Below are 7,284 nucleotides of genomic sequence, written 5' to 3'. Positions count from 1 at the left end.
CAGTAAAGCAAGCAAACTACTCTGGAACAGATCAAGTGGGCTTCAGGTGTAGCTTGACCCAGGGGAATAATATCTTCAGGACCCATTTTCACTCTCTCCATCTCTGTGTGCATGCATGCTAAGTCTCTTCAGTCATGTCCAACTCTTTGTGACCCATGGACTGTAGCCCGCTAGGCTCCTCTGTCTATGGGATTCTCCAGGCAAAGATACTGGAGTGGGTTACCATTTCCTTCTCTAGGGGATCTTCCTGAACCAGGGCTCAAACCCACATCTCTTATGTCTCCTGCATTGAGGATTCTTTACCACTAGCACCACCTAGAAAGCCTAGACTCCACATTCTCTTGTTGGCTCCATTATCAAACGGACTCTCTACTCAGAGAAGGAAGAGGTATGACTGCCCACACTCCAATCATACACATGGTCAGGCTCTGGGCCTAGCAATAAGGAAAATAATTCTCTTTTCAATAATGCCCACACAAATCCTAGGATCACTTTAATTGGACCAATCAGAGTCACATGGTATAGTCTTGAACCAATTACTGTAGTTAGGTAAATTCAAAGCACTGATTGGCCATGCTTGAGTTACATGCTTCCCTGGAGTGAGAAATAAATCCTGGCACAGAGCACATGAACTACAAATGCATTAGGGAGTAGAGTTCCCCCCAAAGAAATAAAAAGGTAGTCCTTGGTGGATCAGATGGTAAAGAATCTGCCTACACTGCAGGAGACCCAGTTTCAATCCCTGAGTTGGGAAGATCCCCTAGAGAAGGGAATAGCTACCCACTCCAGTATTTTTGCCTGGAGAATTGGCTCCTCTGTCCATGGGGTCACAAAGAGTCAGACACAAGTGAGCAAGTAACACTTCCACTAACATTTTACTAAAAGAAATGAAAATGGATTCTGGGTAGCCCAAAAGACCTCAAATGCCCACTGTACCTATATCTGCCAGGCTCTTGGTTCATTATTTTCATTAAACTCTCCCAACAATGTAATTTAATCTTTCAGAACTACAGTTTCCTCTTTTAAAATGAGAATAATGATACCTAATAAGAAGAATAGCTGCCACTTATTTAGAACTTACTGTACCAGGCACTGGGCTCAGTGCTTTCATGTATTCCAACTCATTTAATTATTTATGTCGTAAGATTGCTGTTGAACATAAATTGAAACAGATGACATGAAAGGTCCCAGGCATAGTACCTGGTATATAATAGGTGATAAATCTTTAAATGTATTTTATTTGTATCTGCCCCTCATCTACTATAGTGTTAAGCCTCTAACAGGTGCTGATTTTAAAGGCTGAATTAATTAATGAAAGCATGAATTATTTCTGCTTTTAATTACTTATATTCTACCTAGTTGTACAAAGGATTTGCTATAACAAACAGGATATCCATTCGGCAACACAGTGCAATTTAGATAGGAAAACAAAAATGAGATAAAGGAAATATGTAAATTAGAATAGAATAACAAGCGAGATGGAAAAATAAAATGCATTCACAGAGACTCGGGAATTACTTTGCGAATTTGGCTCTGAGCTTCCTGGCCAACAAAGAGAAAAAGGAAACCCCATTCATTACAGTTCTACTATTCAAGAGTGCAGGGGAGGATTCCTCAAGGAAGAGAATTTAATAATACATTGACTTTTGAGGCAAAGTTATTATTGCTGGGGGTGGCGCAGATACCTCTAGATCCTACATCGGGAAAGAACTGGAGCATCTCTAGCACAGAAAGTAACTGGCGAGGTAGCACTTTGTCTTTTGTGAGGCAAATACCTGAGGTACTTTTTAAATTATTATCTATTGACTTGGCTGCACCAGGTCTTAGTTGAGGCATGTGGAATCTAGTTTCCTGACCAGGGGTGGAACCCAGGCCCCCTGCATTGGGAGGGCGGAGTCTTAGCCCCTAGATCACCAGGGAAGTCCCCCTGAGATACTTTTGATAACAGGATGAGGTGCCTCTGTGGGGCACTGGTAAGAACTCAATTTCTTGAGGCACAAATCCTCCCCCAGCCTTAGGAGGAACTCCCTCTGACAGAGCCCACACTCAGAGGGGAAGTAGGAGCCTTGTGTCTTGGAAGAGGATGACCCTAAGGGCCTGAGCTTCCTCCACAAGGAAAAACCTAGGAGATGATCTCCAGGAGGCTCAGGAAGGAGAAACCCAGGGGTTCTCACCTAGCTCCTCCCTGAGGCAGGACGCCTCCTCTTGACTCTGAATCTCCACCCTACAGTCCCGAAAGAGTTAATTTGCAGTGACCCAAATCTGCAGTCCCATTTTGGGCACGCTGAAAATTACTTTTTAATCCTGGCTTTCAAGGCTTGCCCGGGGAGCCATCTGCTCTGCCCTCCCCCACCTCGGGCACATGGGATTACTCCCACCTGCCCCGCCTAACTTGCTTCTGTGGGGACTAATTCTGCTCCTGCCCATCCAGAGAATAATAATTTGTAGGATGATGGTTTCATGTGTGGGGTGGGAAGAAATCCTAGATTTAAAAAAAAAAAAAAAAACACAAGGTTTTCAGATTAAATAGAAAACAATCTGAAAGGTCAGAATCCATAAACAACTTGTAGGTCTAAGATAATCAGACGTCCCAGCCTCAGTGATACAAGGCCATCTGTTGCAGGCTCCTGGGCTGGACAACGTGGGGCTTGGGGGGTTTTCTGGGCTTTAATACTTGGGTGCCAGAGGGTTACGAAAGCAGACTTGCACCCATGACTCTGGGTTTGTTCCACCCAGGAAAAAGCAGAAGTCCCTGAACTCCCACCAGAATAAGACCCAGAGCTTATACCCTAAACTCTCAGTCCTTCAGCACCTCAATGGACCAATTCACGTAGACCACCTACTTACTGTGTGCCTGGGACTCACTAACAGTGGAGGACAGAGATGAGTCAGTAATGAGAAACCAGTATGAAGTGTGATGTGTGTTGCGAAAAGGGGATTTCTGGGAGCACAGGGTGAGCGTCAACCCAAAACCCTGCTAGGGAGCTAAGCTTAGTTGTGAAGAACAGGAGTTCATCAGATGGACAAAGTGAGATGGGACATCCACAGACATCCACAGAAAAGGCAATTGCACAGACAGAGGTCTGAGAGGATGGTGGTGCTTCTGAGAAGGGGACAGAGAAAGTGTTCTCAGCCACATGGCAGGTGGAAGTATCCACTGAGTGGGTACCACCTCCATCAAGGATGATCCACCAGTAATCTTTGCAGTTACTAATACATATATCCTTTCACCCCAAAATTCCACTTCCAAGAATTTATCTTGCAAACATACTCCCACATGTGCAAAGTGACATACTTACAAGGTTATTCAATACAGCATTGTTTATTAATATAATGGCAAAATGTTTGGAGTGATCTAAATGTCCACTATCTGGAAATTGGTTAAATGAATTATACTACAGCCCTACAAAGAATACCCTGCAATGGAAAAAAGAACAAAGCCATTCTTTATGTTTTGGTATGAAATGATCTCCAAGAGTATTGTCAGGTGATAAAAAGCAAGGAGTCAACCAAATACAATGTGTAGACCTTCTCTGAATTTAGATTTGAACAAACAGAGAGAGACCACTAGGGAAACCTGAATACTGATAGATAGTTTGTATTTTTTTACATGAGATAGATATTATATTTTAAGTCATTTTCCTTTAGTGATATATGCCGAAGTATTTATGGATGAAATTATATGATGTCAGAGATTTGCTTTAAAATAATCAAGGGGAGAGGGGACAAGGCTGGCATGTACAATAATTGTTGAAGCGAGCTGACAGCTATATGGGAGTTCACACTACTTCCTCTACTTTTATATATGTGTGAAAATTTTCAATGACAAAAAGTTTTCAGAAAGCAAGAAATAGAATACTGTATTCAAAATACTGACACTTAAATAAAAAGATCCCCACCAAATATAGATAGGCAGATTAGATAGATGATAGACAGACAGACAGATAGGTAGATGAATGTTTCCTGAGACCTACTGGGCTATTTGAGAATATAATAGCTTATTTTAAAAAATAATTATAAAAAGTGTGGGAAATATGAGGATAAAAGGAAATGAATAAACTTCAGTGGGGAGAGGGGGTAGTTGAGGAAGGTTTCTCGAGAGATGACGTCTGTGCTGCATCCTGAGAGATACCCAGGAGCTTGCCAGATAAGGAGCATGAGTGAGGAGTCACACATTTGCACTGAGGGAAAAGCAAGAGCAGAGGCAGGGAAATGGAAAGAATATAGCATGTTTAACTAAAAATACTACTTGGCATTAATATGGGCAAAATCAATACAGTACTGTTGTTATATATATATATATATATAAAAAACCTTACCAATAGTTCTTCAGTAAAAAACAAAATGAAAGGATTTATGCACTCACAAAAAGAAAAAACCAGGAACAACAGACTTACCCCTTTGCTTGGATATATATGTATATATATAAAACAAGTCTCTGTAAGATAACACACGGAGCTGGTAACATTTATTGCCTCCAGGAAGGTGGACTCGCTAGCTGGAAGAAAGGGAAAGAAAGAGACTTTTCGGTTTTCTTTTTTTATATCTTTTGAATTTTGAGCCAAGTGATGCATTATCTATTTTTCCTGAAGTTAAAAAAAAAAAAAAAAAATATATATATATATATATATATGTTTGGACTCAAGAAATGAGCCTGTCTGTCTAGCTTGGATAAGTTATTTAGCCTTTACCTCTATAGATCTGTTTTCCTCTAGTTGGAACAGGAGCAATAATATTAGAAATCTGCCTTGTGGCAGTGTTGCAAAATTAGGTAAAATAATGGACTAAATGAAATAGTGTAATAAATTAGGTTCTGGATGGAGAATCCCCTTATGAACACTGGCAGACATTGATGGCAAGGCTAGGGCTCAACCCATGAGTATTTGATTCCACGCTCCGTGTTCTTTCCACTACAAAGTTAATCACCAAGTTGAAGAGGGGCTGTCCATAGAGGGGACTGGTGTCCAGGCTGAACCTAGGAATGGGGTCAGTGGGACCTCTCTGAAGCTTGGACACTATGGCCTCATAGGTCGTTATGATTCATGATCAGTCCTTCCGGGAAGCACACACAGTGCTCATCACCTACTCTTAGCTATTTTCACTGCCTTGTCTCCCCCACGGAGGGTCACTGAAGATCAAATGGATGAAAGATGTAGTCTTACCTGTGTGACCAAGACCAAGTCTTCTGGGAGAGAAGTAGTTCTCAGAGTTGCTCACAAATGTCTGAGCCCAACAGCAGAGAACTCCGGAAAGAAGTCTCGAGACCCAGGGTTGGGAGTCAAAGGGTCTTGGACACTGTTGACAAAGCATATAAATTAAATCATATTCCTTCACCTCACTGGGTCTCTGTTTTCTCATCTGTAAAATAGGGGGTGGGGGGGCAGGTAGGAAATAACCTGCCCTAGCTACTTCTTAGGGTTGATATGGATAGTTAATGAAAAGAGATATGAGAAGACCTCCCTGGTGATCCAGTGGTAAAATATCTGTCTGCTATTGCAGGAGACACAGGTTTGACCCCTGGTCCTGGGAGATTCCACATGTCACAGGGCAACAAAGCCTGTAACTACTGAACCATATGCTGTACAGCCCCTGCTCTGCAACAAGAGAAGCATCACAATGAGAAGCCCGTGCACCACAATTAGAGAAAGCCTACGCTCATCAATGAAGACCCAGCACAGCCCCCAATTTTTTTTTTAATTACATTAAAAAAGTTTTTTAAAAAAGAAAAGAGATGAGAAATTATGTCTTCTAAATCAGACACTAAACTATTAGGATCTTCTTCAAGCCTCTTTACCCTGGCAGATTCTGTGGCTCCATAGGTATTTTCTACATAAGTTAAAAAGATGATCAAAGGGAAGTTGAAAGGCTGACCCTGAATTAGCAAGCTAGAGCTGTCACCTTGAAGTTCCTAAACCGTCCTTCTCCCCTGTGTCAGAGAGATTACAACGCACACACAGGTGGGTGGGAAGGATACTATGCCCCATAAATACACGTGGGCAGTATCCATCTACTTCAGATGTTTGTCCTTGATGAGAGCAGCAGCTGTCTCGATGTGGCTAAACAAAGTCGGGAAAAATCAGAAAAATGCAAATAAGATTCTTATTTTAGGCAAATCAATCTCAGCAAGGCTCATATCTGATCGCGCTTATCTTTAGGATGATCATTAGGATAATGGATTAATGCAAATGTTTATTTTTGCCCTGTCTGCTCTCATCACTTTAAAAGCCCTCAGATCACATCTTGACTGTGCCAGACAACCCCAGACCTGTTACACATCAGTCTGGAGACAGAATCCCCAGCATGAGTGCTGGATGAGAACTGGGTAATCACAGAATCCAGCTCACCGCAAGGTCACCAGCACCACACTGCCCCCACCTTTCATTACATGACACGAGCCACCTGCAGCCATCCTCAGATGGTAGAGGTTTCCCTTAGGAAGCCCCAGAAAGGGAGGAGGAAGACACATGCGACTTTCTCTATGAGAAGGTCTTTGAGGGAAGGTGCAATGAGGAGGTTAAGAGCAGGAGCTTTGAAATCAGGCAGTCCTGGTTGAACCCAAGCTCTTAAATGCTGTGTGACCTGACTTCCATGAGCCTCAGTTTCCTCATCTGTAAAAATGGGGATAAAATGACTTCTACTTCACAGGGCTGTTGTGTGATCCATTGTGTGTGAGAATTGTGTGTGTAAAGCATTTTGTGAAGTCTCTGATGTGGGGTAAAAATGAGAGCAACTGAGCACTGAGTATATATTTGGCACTGTACTGAGTCCTTCGTGTATATTGATCAATACCAGCAACAACCCTAAAGGTTGTTGGCTCAGCGCCACTTACAGTGCTGGAGTTACAGGAGATGTGGGTTCGATCCGTGGGTCAGGAAGATCCCTGCAGGAGGGCATGGCAACCCACTGCAGTAATCTTGCCTGGAGAATCCAAGGGACAGAGGAGTCTGGCGGGCTACAGTCCATAGAGTCGAAAAGAGTCGGACATGACCAAAGTGACTTAGCACACGCACGCACAACCCTAAAATATAGATGTTATTAGCTCTTTCTTAAAAAAAAAAAAAAAAGAAAGTAAAAGAAGGAAACTGAAGTCCAGAGGAGGTCAAGTGACAGGGCACCGTAGCAGAACCAAGGTTTGAACCCATGGCTGCAGAGGCCAGTTCTTACTGCTACCCTTCATCCATTGCCAGCTTACTGTTTGTTTGTTTGTTTGTTTAATATTCATTTATTTATTTTTGGCTGTAGCCACAGCTTCTCTAGTTGTGGCACCCATGCCCCGTGGCATAT

The sequence above is a fragment of the Bubalus kerabau genome, chromosome 4, assembly GCF_029407905.1.
Source record: "Bubalus kerabau isolate K-KA32 ecotype Philippines breed swamp buffalo chromosome 4, PCC_UOA_SB_1v2, whole genome shotgun sequence".
Lineage (NCBI taxonomy): Eukaryota > Metazoa > Chordata > Mammalia > Artiodactyla > Bovidae > Bubalus > Bubalus kerabau.
This window is presented reverse-complemented; position numbering follows the sequence as displayed.